Source organism: Canis aureus, chromosome 33, assembly GCF_053574225.1.
Source record: "Canis aureus isolate CA01 chromosome 33, VMU_Caureus_v.1.0, whole genome shotgun sequence".
In the NCBI taxonomy this organism is placed as follows: domain Eukaryota; kingdom Metazoa; phylum Chordata; class Mammalia; order Carnivora; family Canidae; genus Canis; species Canis aureus.
The window spans coordinates 8,423,961-8,437,997 of record NC_135643.1 but is presented as its reverse complement, the minus strand read 5'-3'; the positions used below and the strand labels follow the sequence as shown (position 1 = coordinate 8,437,997).

The 14,037-nt window shown below is 37.9% G+C and overlaps 1 long non-coding RNA gene across 1 annotated transcript in view; it reads left to right on the top strand.

Annotated features, from left to right (window-relative positions):
* Positions 1-6,512, top strand: part of LOC144304349 (uncharacterized) — a 33,412-nt gene extending 26,900 nt beyond the window's left edge. Inside the window, exons 3-4 of the long non-coding RNA XR_013371251.1 lie at positions 3,113-3,243; positions 5,690-6,512. This is a non-coding gene — a long non-coding RNA (uncharacterized LOC144304349). The remainder of the gene's footprint in view (positions 1-3,112; positions 3,244-5,689) is intronic.
* The last annotated feature ends 7,525 nt before the right edge of the window (positions 6,513-14,037 follow it).

Sequence of the window (14,037 nt, the reverse complement as noted above, 5' to 3'; positions counted from 1 at the left end):
CTCTATAGTTAAGAGTTTGTTTTTTGGTTCATTTCTCTTTTTTTTCAAAACTATTTTTCCTATTACAAAAAACACATGTTTATTGAAAAAATGGAAAATATAAATAAGGAAAAGAAGACAATCATTATAATAATATCACTAAAATCATTAATAATCAACAATGTAGAGATAATCACTGTTAATATCTGAGTGTACATAATTCTATTTCTTTCACTTGCAAAAAAGAAAGATACTATGAGTTTTATATAAGATGTTTTTGGGAGTGCTGTTCATAATAGCAAACACCTGCAGACAACCTGAATATTGATCAAAATAAATTGTAGTTCATTTATATCATGTAATAGTATATAGCAGTCAAAATGAATACACTGCGGCCAGCAGCAAAAATAGGTAAATCTTAGCAATAGAATTTGGAGTAGAAAGTATCAGTCCCCAAAGATTATATCATTATAGATTATGTCATTAAGTCACAAACAACAAAATCAAAAATATTCTTACCTCTGCTTTAGGAATACAGAGAGATGTAATAGAAGTTGGAGGGTTTACTGCAAAAGTGGGACTAGCAATGGCATAGTTGCCTGCTGTCCAGATCTAAGGAAGACACCTGGAGACTTTCAAACCAGTTTCTTTCTTTTTACTTCGAATTCTTATTTCTGCTTGCAGGCTATTTGTATTTCAATCTTGACACCGTCGACATTCTTGACAAGATAACTTTTTTTGTAGGGGGGGGGCTATCCTGTGCCTTGTAGAATGTTTAGCAGCAACCCTGGCCCCCACCCAGAAGATTTGGTAGTTCCTTTTCTCCAGTAATGATAACAAAAAAAATATCTCTAGACATTTCCATAGATCTCCTGCTGGGCAGGATTGCCCCTGGTTGAGAACCACTGTTAGGAGAGTATGTATCAATTGTTATTGGCTCAAGAAGAATATAAATGGTAGAGTGGATTTTATTTTTAAAATTCTATGCTTTTAAAAAGTAGTTAATCACCACTTAGGATTAATCATATTATAAACACTACAAAATTTAGTTCCTATTTGGTTTATTTTGGTGTTGGTAGAGCCCACTGAAATAATATAACACAGACAACTAAAATGACTTGGTACAGAAATGGATTTTATTGTTTTATTAAAAAGTCCTTTGTAAAACCCACTGACATATTTTTGTTGGCTCCCATGGAGCTATGTTCTGCAACATCATTGATTCTCTAGGCAGCATGGAAACTTCTGGTAGGAACCCCATCCTGCTGGGTGACCTCAGGAAAGCCACTGTGCTTCATCAATCCCATATGAGAGAGGAAAAAAAGAGCAGTCATAACAATTAAACTGGCTAGCCTAGAAGGTCTTCTGAATAAAGGTCTATGTGAGGACAAACTTGTAATATTTATTGTGATTATCGGCCCCTCAGGGGCCTTTTGACGAATCCTGTCTGATTTATCAGGCAGCTGCCCCATGGATATACATAAAGTGAGAGGAGAAGGAGTGGGTGAGGGGAGAGAAGTGGCGAGCATGGCCAGGTTTATGGCAGTGCTCCAAGGGTCACCTCATATTTACCCTCAGGTGTTCAGAGCATTTCTAAATATCATCACAGTCTTGGTGTGGCACCATTTTCTGTTCTTGCTAAACTTTGGGAAGCAAGGAAGACTTCAGAATTTTAATGCTCACTTTAGCCTGTGAAAGACATGGTAATGCTCAAAAGTAGCCTGACCTTTTCATTGTTCATTGCTGATTGGTTGACTGACCATTCCTATTCCCTATTCCAACTGCTTCAGCAACTTCCTTGTCTCCTTCCCTTCTTAGCACCAGGTACATAATTCTATTGAGACCCTGGCCTTTTTCACTATATTTCTTTGCCAAGATCTCGTTCATCTTACTCTAGCCCATGAATTTTCTTCCAAGGTGAGAACTAAATGGTGAAATTAAAGCTTAGCAGAAAAAGCAAAATCAGTGAATGCCAGTATCTGAAATCACCCATTCATCAACAAAAAAGGAACTATGTGATAGGCTAGCTTGTATTAGAAGCTGAGCATTATTCTTACCATCAGAGAGGGTAAGTAATTAAAATGGCTTTGAGGAAGAATACTCCTGATTCTAAGCAATTCCAAACAAGAAAGGGATATGTATAAAAAATACCTTTAAGTGTTTTAACCATCTCTTTTGCCATTATTATGCTTATTTGTTATTTAAGGAATTCTTAAAGTTCCATTTATCAATATTATTTCCACTGTGACTTGATTTCCTATCTATCCTGGCTAAAAATTGCCACCACTAAAGTCATTCCTGCCCATTAAGGTAGGAATATTTACCCTAGAGGCCATTACTTGAATTCACATCAATTATCTGGAAGGGATAGAGGAATTGGGGGAAGAAGTGGAACCATCCTCTACAAACATACTTAAAAAAAATAGCATTAAATAGTTGATTAAATTATCCACTTTGACATCAAAAGCAGAGAACTAATTCTGGGCTCTGGAATAGAGGAAAGACAAACTTTAAATAAACCTTCCTTATCTGATATTGACTCTAAGAATGTGATATTGAATCCATTGTCTACTGCTGGCTAAATCCATTCTCAAACTATTCTTATTTCTCAGATACAGAATAAGACGTATTAGTGAAAAGAAGCTGTGGTGTTGAATCCATCACCAAAGTAGTGACAACCCTGTCAGCTTTAACTAGACAGAGGAAGCAATCGTTTAGTATGATCTTCACCACTTACAGATTAAGTAATCACTAAACACATGTTAGATGACACAAAGATGTCTCTTCGATGACACTTCCCTGAAAATGAAGAGCAGAGGCTCACCAGGCAATATGAAACACATGAGCCAATACAAATCGAGGCTTTTCCTTCCCTACGTTACACACTCTTTCCTGACACTTAACAAGTAGACTTATCTCTAAAGGGATTAACTAAGAAATAATTGCGTGCAGCTTGTGCCCTGCTGAGCTATCTTAGATAGCCTTATCAAAGACCACTTTGAAATGGGCAGAGATCTACTGGGTGCTTTATAAGCAATTAGTACATTCAACTAAAGGAATTATAGTCAAGAAGTCTGTTTGGAGTGACACCAAAAAAATAAACGGAGTTAATAATTTTTCCCATTCATTTTAGATGGAATAAAGACTGCTCTAGATTGTGAACTACCAGAAGGCAGGGACTGGATCTGTCTTCCTCATGCTGTGTCCCCAGCCCAGGATGTGCATGTTACAATTTGTAGGATGGATAAATTAATGAACAAAAAGGTTTGCATTATATCAGTTTTCATGTGTAATTTCAGTGATAAAGGGAATAATGGTCAAAAAGTGCTCTACAAATATAAACACATATAATCCTTCAACAATCCTATACTGTGGGCACTGTTTTAATCACAATTTATATGTGAGGAAATTAAAACTTAGAGGTAAAGTAATTTGCTCAAAATCATGTAGTTGGAATCAGAATTTAAACTCAGGTCAGCAAATTTTGATAATCCACTATACTCTTTGAGTGCGATTTAATTTACTAAAATTAATCAAAACTGAAATTAAAGAAAATTTTTAAAAAATAAAATAAAACTAAATTTTAGTTTGCTAAAATTAGTTCTAGACTTTGGGATTCTGTTACTCCCATAAGGTGCAAATCATTCTCTATCCCATCATTTCTCCTTTCTCCTTTCCTCCTCCTTGCTTTAATTCTTTCTTTCCTTTCTTTCTCACCTTCTTGCTTTTCTCTGGATAACTTTGAGGAGTAGAGTCCAGATTGTCAAAGAGAGTGAGGGAAGAAATCATTTAATTCCCTACATACTATCCCTTTTCTCCTTTTTATGTTGCTGCTGTGGTAATAGAGGATGTGCTATAAGTAAATAAACCCCAAGAAAATAACTTAATTTTTAATGTCTAGGTTTTTATTTTTATTTTGGGTTTGGAACCCTAGCTCCATCACTCACTGTCTTTCCACACTTCTCTTAGCCTCTCTGTCTTCATCTGTATCTAAGGGTTGTGGTGATGAAACAACAGAATATATACAGTACTGCCATATGTTTTGCTCAAATTGTGAGAATTCAGTCAATGTTTAGTTCTTTATCCCACTGTGTCCCTTCTTGGAAAATAACGATCAAGCCATGCTGTCAGAGAATAGGGCAATAGAAGGAACTCAAGAACGAGACAAGAAGTTAGGTATAGATCCACCTGAACAAGCCTCGTGTATTTAATGCCACTATGCTGTGTTCTCTTGAAGAGTCTAATAACACCACTTTTTACTCAGGAAGAAGTGTCTTTCTTAGCCAGGTTCCACATGATGGCCCATTTCAGTTCCTCAGTAGGAGTCACTATGTTAACCAATGGCCTGTCTTCAAAGTCTTTGGGTGGACTCTGAAATTTGACTTCTTTGGTTCATTGTTTGAGTCACCTGATCCAGAACTCCCTGGAGCAGTGCCCAGTCTGGGTTTTAACATTCCTGGAAGGAGCCATCTAGTTTCTGGTACTGCAAAACAGTAACCTGACCCTTTCTCCTTGATCAAGCGCTGGTGTCAAGGCACTTGAAAAGCAGAAAGCCAAATGAAGGAGACATCTGCCCACAATTATATCAGCATTGACTTTGTTTAGTTTTTAAAGAGTTACAAACAGGGCACCATTGCAGGAACAAATTCAAGTTTTTGGGGGCCTGAAGCTTAAATAATTCAGGGGAACTCTTTAAGAGAAAGTATCAAAGTACTCCTTGAAGGTATTGGTAGGGCCTCTGGCAAGGCTTTGAAAAGAGCCTATGCAATTGAGAGACTCTGCAAATAGATTTCATTCGCTTTGTGTTAAATCCACCCATGGTCATATGACTCATTAAATCAAGTAAAGCCTTTTTGGATCCTCAGCCAGGACCTCAGCTAGGCCCATTTTATTGGAGTTTATGCTAACTTACTGTATGAAAAATTTTTTTCTCTTTCCTTTTCCATTTTACCTGTTTGAAGGCAGTTCGTTCTTCCTGTCTTGGAATTATCAGAAGCTTCCAAATAATCACTATAAAGTTACCCTTGTCAGGTAGATTATAGTTACTGATGTGTAGCAAAAGCTAATAATTTTAGGCATTTACCATGTGCCAGACTCTCAGATAAATAATAAGTATTTAATTTTTATTTATTTTATCTATTTAATTCTCACACAATCCCTAAGGTATTTGTTCTATTATTTTTCTCACTCTATAAAAAACTTGCTCATTCTCATGACCAGTGGATAGATGAAACAAGGTTGAAACTTAGGCCTGTGTGATTAGGTTAGAATCCAAGTTGTCAACTATTTTGCTGTAATTTTAGAATTGAATGTGTATGTGGCAAAAAAAAAAGATGTGTATGTGGTAGGTAAATGATACCAGCTGTTCTATATGCAGTGGAAGCAGTACACTTTTTAAAAAGCAGGCAGTTTGGGATCCAATTCTCCTCTACCTCATTCTTCTTTCTCCCTATCTTCATTAACCAAATTATTGCTCATCCATTAACAGATGAACTTACGTTTTCTATACCTCAAGAGTCCCGGCCGTAAAGTGGGATGATAATACTTTATCTGTTTGAAAGCTGCTGACCAGATCATATGTCTCTTGAGATTCCTTCTTGATTTAAGCTCTATAATTACCCAACCACTGCTCCAGTTCCTAAACACCTGTCTCACTATTTGCCTAAATTCAGATCTTAAATAAATAACTGACATCCAAATGTTGTCCCAGAGTTTAGGATGGAGCCAGCCATCAAACAGAAGTCTCCAGTGGAATGAGCCAGTGTTGAGACTTTGAAAAACAAAGATCAATCTGAAGTTCAAAGAGGGGAAGAAAAAGGTATGTTCCTAGTTAAATGCACCATGTTGAACTGAAGACTCAGAAAAGTTCTTTTCATTTTATTTTATGTTGGACTGACTTTTAAGAAAATAATCTTGGAAGTGTTTATTTTATAACTCTAACAGCGTCCAAGAAATTGTGGACAGCCAAACTCTGAAAGAGCACAGTTGTGAATAGAACTTATTTTCAGTAAGTAGAAAGCCCTTTCCTGTCCTGGACTTACATGACTATAGTGAAACTGTCCCCCTAAAAGAGGACAAAAGATACTGTCAACTGGGTAAGGTCTCCTGAGCTAAGAAGTCCTTCCTCTGATGCCTCTTCTTGAATTTGACTATTTGAAAGCTCATTTTTTTATTGAAATATGGGAGAGAAAGCATATTTCTTGGCTAGTATTACAGCCTAGATTATGATTTGGTGATTTGGGGAAAAGGATGTTACCTTAGACCAGAATAGACAATTTGTGTTTTGTGGCATTGATGACATGTATTAGCATGGTATTTGTACTCTCTCTGTGACTTGTTTGATATTTAAGAAGTTTTAACCCAACAAACATTCTGTAGATCTTTGCTTCTACTATCTAGATTTGTCCAAGATATAACTTTAGATAGTATAACAGTCAATGTATGTGTGTGTGTATGTTGTTGACATCTAAAAGGCACAGAAAATATCTGGAAATGAATGAAGTGATAACACCATTAGTTATTAATAAATATATGCACCCTAAAATGTTTGTTGATTCTTTTCAATACTTCAATATGATATTGAAGGGAAAATCCTATTGCTGATAATCTGTATTTAAGTTTTTGATGAAATCTAGATACGGATACCTAAAAGTATTTATCAGAGTTTAGATTGGAATTCTTTTAGACTTGTTTCCAGCTTGTTAAAAAGTGACAATGCTTTTGATATTGTTTGATAAAAATATAAGCTTTATATCATTTCAAAAAATACTGCCATGACTGTCTTACACATACTTAAGCCTGAGAATTTGAAGTATATTTTCTTTCTTTCTTTTTTTTCTTTCTCTCTTTTTGGTTTGTTTTTGTTATTGATACTAAATAGCGTAATCTTTGCAAGTGTATAGTGGAGATTATTCTGGAGTATTTATTGCCTTACCAGAAATGTTAGTAAGAAATGTTCTTTAGAGTAGAAGGATAGACTTGAGAAGAGTTATTTGTTCCTGGGGAGAGGGTGGTGGGGAGTGAATTTTACTTTTATCTTAGTTTATTAAAAATCCATAACTGAAATATATTTTATTTCAGAGATCAATAATTTTAGAATTTCAGATAGTACTTGCTCAGGAGTACATGCTACTCAAGATACTAAGAGAACAAAAAGGTAATGTAGATCTGCTGTTGAATCAGAATCTGTGTACTGAGAGTTGCTGGAGGGGAGGGGGGTGGGAGGATGAGTTAAATGGGTGAGGGTATTAAGGAGAGCGCTTGTGATGAGTACTGGGTGTTATATGTTTTAAGTGATGAATCACTAAATTCTACTCCTGAAACCAGTATTATTCTATATATTAACCAACTAGAATTTAAATAAAAACTAGAAATGAAAAAAAGAGAATCTATATACTTGAACAAATGTGTGGATCTTACATATCTCAAAGTAAAAGTGTTTTAGAATGTTGTTGCTTTAAAAAAAAAACACTTAAGGTCAGAACAAGGTATGTAGTTTTGTTCTAACAAAGACATTTAGGTTAATCATGAAGATAAGGAAGGCATTGTGGGTCAAAATCAAACAATTCTCTCATGTTTTACATATTTTGTTCCTGTTCTATTGGTTTCATTTTCAAAATTGTAGTTGCAGTATTAGTTTCCTTTTATTGGTATTCTTGTATATACTATTCTTTCAATAAATATGTATGACTTTCCCTGAAAAAGTGACAATGTTTTGACACTTTATTTTATTTAAAATATTTTTTATTTTGAGAGAGAGAGAGAGAGAAAATGGGGGAGGGCAGAGAGAGAATCTCAAGCAGACTCCCTGCGCAGCACAGAGCCTGACATGTGGCTTGATCTCACAACACTGAGGTCATGCCCTGAGCCAAAATAAAAAGTCAGATGCTTAACTGACTGAGCCCAGGTGCCCCAAATATGACAATGCTTTAATGAAAAAGAGCATTAGATGAGTACATTCTGAAGAACAGTTCTAGTTTGAATTCTGTTAGTACCTAATGGGACTTTGCGCAAGTTTTACAATATCACTGAATCTGTTTCTCCATCAGCAAATTAGGAATAATAATATCTCCTTGAATCTCTGAGAGGTTGAAACAAAGGTCAAGTAAATCAACGTATCTATGTAATTTAAGTGCTATGAAAACAAAAGACAGCCTTATTTCTTCAGATTTAGCTCTCCCTCATAAAACATGTAAATAACACAATTACATGGCACAAATGCGACAATGTTTATCCCCATAACAAGAATAGACTATTTCTTTAGTTGTCTGTCTAGACTGTGCACAAGCCTATGGTTATGATATCTGTTCTGTAGATAAGAAGGGCCACTTAGAGATATAATGTCTAAGGAAATATATGACTTAACTGAAACAGGGAGTTCTGTCAACTATTAAACCAATTCTTAAAAGTGCAGTTGACTGCTAGATGCAGTTTAATGTAACACATAGAGGCTTTTAAGTAGCTTATGCCTCAAAAGATGTGGGGTTTTCTAAAACTACACACCTGTGGGTTCCTCTCTGGGAGATTTTTGATTCAGAAGATCTGAGTGGGGTCTGAGCATTTTTAGAGTTGAGAACCAATGCAGTACCTTAATATTTATAAAATGATTACTCTGGAATGCAGTGAGGTTAATGTTTTCCATTGGTTCTAGTTGAGTTTTGCCAATGATATCACCCACTTGGCATGAGTTGTCATTAACACCCAGTTCTCCATCTTAGGTTTTCTTGCCTTTGTGTACCAGCTGGTTAATCTTTCTTTCTTCCATTTTCTGAACTTTCAGTTTCTGCTCTAACCATGTTTATGACCTACCCCACTCATGATTCAAGCCATCATAGGCTCCATCAACCAGAAAGGCTTCCTTTATAAGTAATCTCTTTTAAAACCAGTCTAAATCTTAGCCTTCCATGACACCTTTCCAGACTGAGTAGGAGAGAAATATGGATACCTGCCACCCTATCCCCATGGGTTTTATGAATAGGAAATAGTATGATAAAGCAGTATTTTGGAAAGAGTAATCTTGGCTGTGTGGTGCAGAATGGATTTGAGGGAGGAAAGATTGGAAGAAAGGCATCAGCTGGAGTTTCAGTGCTTTGATCTAGAGGACGATGAGAAAAGGATGTAATTTCCTAGTTGACTGAAATAGGGATAATTGGGAGTGAGAAACTCAAAGGATGGAACTGGTTTGGAGAGAAAAAACTTTAGTTTTAAACATTCAAGGAATTTAGTGATAATCATACTCTGTGCAATAGTGGACCACAAATGCAGGGAGAGAACATTTCCAGTCTTGATTCTAATCCTCACTAGCTGTCTGTTCTTGGATTCCTCATTTACCATTTCTCTGCTTCATTCTCTTCCTCTGAGGATCATAACACCTGCCGTATCAACTACATATGAGAATAATACGTGACATATACGTCCCACTTCTGGTTTTCTTAGGTGATAGGTATTTGAATAAATCCCACTTGAGGAAGAAAGGATATCTGCATATGGTCCAGCGCATAGGCACTTTGAGTACTGCAGCTCATTTCCACTTCCAGGTTATGCATTTTGCTCCTGGATTTTAAAGGCCTTGTCCTTGCAGTCAAATTGCACCGGACTTGTTAATAAATGACATCCAGGGAATCACACTGGCATTCGGATTTGTCTGTTCAGGCAGGGTTTCCTGGAGTGAGGCAGTACACTGCCCTCGGCAGAGAACTCTGTTTATCACTTTGGAGATGCAATAAAAATAACAAATGTCCAGAGTAAACCTAATTCAGTATGCTACTTAGTATTTGAAATACATAAATATGTCAAGCAAAAGACCTCTAATAGACCCTTTTATCCTGGTAATAGTGTACATATAATTTTCCTCTCATTAGTACAAAAACTACCTAGGGAACTCTTGGCCCATCCTTCATCCATTTAATCTGCATTAGCTTACTTTTACCTTGTGTTTAATCTGCTTTCCCTCAAGGTATTTTGAATAAATCAATAGGAATACATGATTGTTTAATGATTTTTAGAAGAGCTCCCTTCGACCACAGCTGCATGATTTAGAATGACTAATTCCACTTTTTACAATTGATCCTTCCCTGTGTGGACCATCCATTTCTGCCAGGCTATTGTGAGAGAATTCTACAGCAGACTGCTCCCTATTCCCGAGGCTCCCGGTGGGCTGGCTGCTGGCTGGCTAGCCTGGCAGGGCCCAGGGCCCCTCCCTCATCACCATCTGATTACGCATCACATAAAGGCTCACTCTCAGCCCCCTGCTCAGCTGCTGCTCACAGGCAATTTTCTGGGAGCTCAAATGTGTTCAGTCTCAAAATTTCTTTCCTCCATTTCTCTTTTCACTGTGCATGCTTGAGAACTGAACTCCCCTTCAAATACACTAAGAATTTCCTGAGTATTCTGATAGAATAATGGGTGAAAATATGACAAAGTAGCAGCAATTCATTTGCTAGAGGCTTGTGATAGCTGTCTAGGTTTACCTGTGTGTGTGTGTGTGTGTGTGTGTGTGTGTGTGTGCGCGCATGCACGCGTGCCTTGGGATTTCTATTCTATTTGGTTACTTTTGGAATTTGAATTGGGATCGAGAGAGTCTCAACTTGAGTCAGAATGTGAATGCTCTGAGTAAGGAACTGCAGATGGGGATGTGCTTTGGAGAAGCAGAGAAAGTTGGTCACCAAAGGAAGATGAAGCAGAGAGAAGCAGACACAGGAGACTATGTAGTTGCTGCCTTCCTGCCAACTTCATGAGTCCTGGTTCTGGTCCCCTGAGAACTCGTGACAGAATAATGGGGTTCTCTCTTTGTTTTTTTTTTAAAGATTTTATTTATTTATTCATGAGACACACACACACAGAGAGAGAGAGAGAGAGAAAGAGAGAGAGAGAAGCAGAGACACAGACAGAGGGAGAAGCAGGCTCCATGCAGGGACCCCAACGTGGGACTTGATCCCGGGTCTCCAGGATCACGCCCTGGGCCAAAGGCAGGCGCTAAACCACTGAGCCACCCAGGGATCCCCCTCTCTTTGTAATATGTAATAAATGTCCTTTGCTTTCCTTAGGTAACTTTGATATTTTTGTTACTTTTACTCAAGGAACTCTGATTGAAAGATGGTAATGTTGACTGGAGTCTGATATAAGACTTAAAGTGACCATATTAGCTTAGATTCCTATTCCTAGTAAATCATGGGGATATTCTTGGAGACTTTCAAGTTTACAGAAAAATAGCTCAACAAACTTTATTCACAATTTTCTAAAGTGATACCCAGTTATTAGAGAATGAAAATGAAATAGCTGATTGTCTACATGTTGTTTATTATATAAAAGTACAATGTAGCATGTATTATTACTTTGTAGGTAATGCTGCATTTTATCATGGATTTGGGTGTTGACTATCAGTTTATTCTGCTTCCTGCGTCTATTATACCTTCTGGAGTCTGTTTTCTTATTTATCGTATAAAGTGGGGGTAGCAGTTTCTTTTCAGGGTCGTTGTACAATTAAATGGATAACATATGTCAAGTGTCTGGCTCAATGCTGATCTTCATTTCAGAACAGTGAATATTTTTTGAGAGCCTCTGATGTATCCCAACGATAATAGCAAATACTTAAGAAGTGCTCAGTCTGTGCCAGGCATGACTCTGCATGCACCCTTTTTAATACTGGCTTATTTAATTCTCATACCACTCCCATGAGGAATGTAGCCCAAATGCAGGTGTCCTGCCCAGTACCCTCTGCACCCACTCCTCCTGCCCACACAGACCTTCCTGCTTCCATTCCATGAGCTACTACTGCTCTCTCTGGCCACAGGGGCCTGCTGAGGCTGCAGGTGGGGAGGGCAGGAATGGCAAAGCTGAGTCACACCTGGGCTGCTTAACCACCATGCTGCACCTCCTTCCTTCCTTCCTTCCTTCCTTCCTTCCTTCCTTCCTTCCTTCCTTCCTTCCTTCCTTCCTTCTTCTCTTTCTTCTCTTTCTCTTCTTTTCTTTTCAGATTTTATTTATTTGACAGACAGAGAGAGAGAGAGAGAGAGAGCATGAGCATGGGGAAGGAGCAAGGAGAGAGGGAGAAGCAGGCTCCCCACTGGGCAGGGAGCCCCATTGAATTCCATCCCAGGACCCTAGGATCATGACCCTAGCCGAAGGCAGATGCTTAACCTGCTGAGGCACCAAGGTGCTCACTGCACTACCTTTCTAAGAATAAACCGCATACACGGAGGTCAAAACCAAACCAGAAATGTCTGCCTTCTTTCTTGGGTATAGGAGTCAGGAAATTGTGCATCATATAGTAGTTTAGAATCTAGATCTAAAGGTATACGCCCCCCTTTTTTGTAGGGTAAATTTAGCGCTCAGAGACATGGAAAGACTTGACTAAGGTCGCAGTTTTCTTTTTTCATTTTTAACATTTTTTAATTTAAATTCAATTTGCCAACATATAGTATAACACCTAGTGCTCATCCTATCAAATGCCGTCCTCAGTGCCCGTCACCCATTTACCCCATCTCCCACCTACCTCCCCTTCCACAGCCCTTTGTTTCCCAGAGTTAGGAGTCTCTCATGGTTTGTCTTCCTAATTTTTCCCACCCAGCAAGAAATAGTGAGAGGGATTATAGTAAGGTCACAATTTTCAATGAAGATTAGGAATAGAACCAAAGATAAATTCATTTGGGGCATTTTAAAACTTCAAAATTTACATGTTATCATTTATATGATTTTATAAGAAAGTCCTTTGTTAACGTTCTATGAAATGGCAAGAACTTGGACATAGAAGTCACCTGGGCTTCAGAACTATAACTGCTCTGGCCAGGGAGGAAGGTTGGTGATGGAGAGGACTGGCTAATCAGCTGGACAGGGTTCTCTTCCATTGCTCCTGTGGTGCCTAGGACTAAGCTGCCTCAAGCTAGAGTCAGGTGAGAACTCAAAAAGGACAGCTTTAAAATATAAGGATGAATCTTATTTTCTTTTAAGATTATTTTAGAGATATACTGGGAGGAACAAGTAACAAGTGACAGGAGAGAGTATCCATGGGAGAAAACATCAAAGAAAGTCAGTGTTTCCCCTACTGCCCCACCTGCATGGGTAGACCCATGTTATAGATTTAGGGAGCTTGCCCTCTAATGGACACGTGTAACTCCTGGCCGCCCGAGACCAACAATGCTCCTTTCTCTCACCTCACCCCAATTTTGTTCCTTCTTTCCAAACCTTTCCACAAGGTTGCAAATACTTTAGTGACCAGCCATGCTCTGGTTCCCATTTTCAGTCTGCTTACCTTAACTAACGTCAATGTTGTAGGTACTTGGCTAAGCATTTTCTGAGCACTCTCTCGTTTCAGCATCTTCACAACCTAATGAAGTAGGTAGTTATTAACTCAATTTCAGAGATGAGGAAGCTGAGGAAGCTGAGGATCATATAGGATCTATAGAAGGTAAGTGGTAGAGTTGGGGTTCATACCCATGCAATCTAACTAAACACCTTCATGTAAACCTTTTACTTATACAAATTCGTCTCATTGAGACAATTGCTGAGCATGAAGGTTTTTAAAAATTTTTGTCCTGCAGCCATGAAAAGGGAAACATATGCTACACTTTTTTTTCTTTTAAAAACTTCATTTTTTTTTCAAGCAGTTTTGGGATCACAACAAAATTGAGAGGAAGGTACAGAGGTTTCCTATATACCTCCTGCCCCCAGTAATGCATAGTTTCCCCCATTATCAACATTCCCCACCAGAGTGGTACATTTGATACAACTGATGAACCTAAATCAACACATGATAATCACCCAAAGTCCATAGTTTACCTTAGGGTTCACTCTTGGTGTTGTACATTCTCTGGGTTTGGACAAATATATAATGACATCCATTCATCATTATAGCATCATTCAGAGTATTTTCAGTGCCTAAAAAATCCTCTGTGCTTCACTTAATCATCCCTGGCCCTGACTCCAATCCCTGGAAACCACCGACTTTTTTTTATCTCCATGCTTTTGCCTTTTACAGAATGTCGTATACAGTTGACTCCTGAACAACTTAGGTTTCAGCTGTGCAAGTCTACTTATATGTGGACTTTTTTCTGATATGTT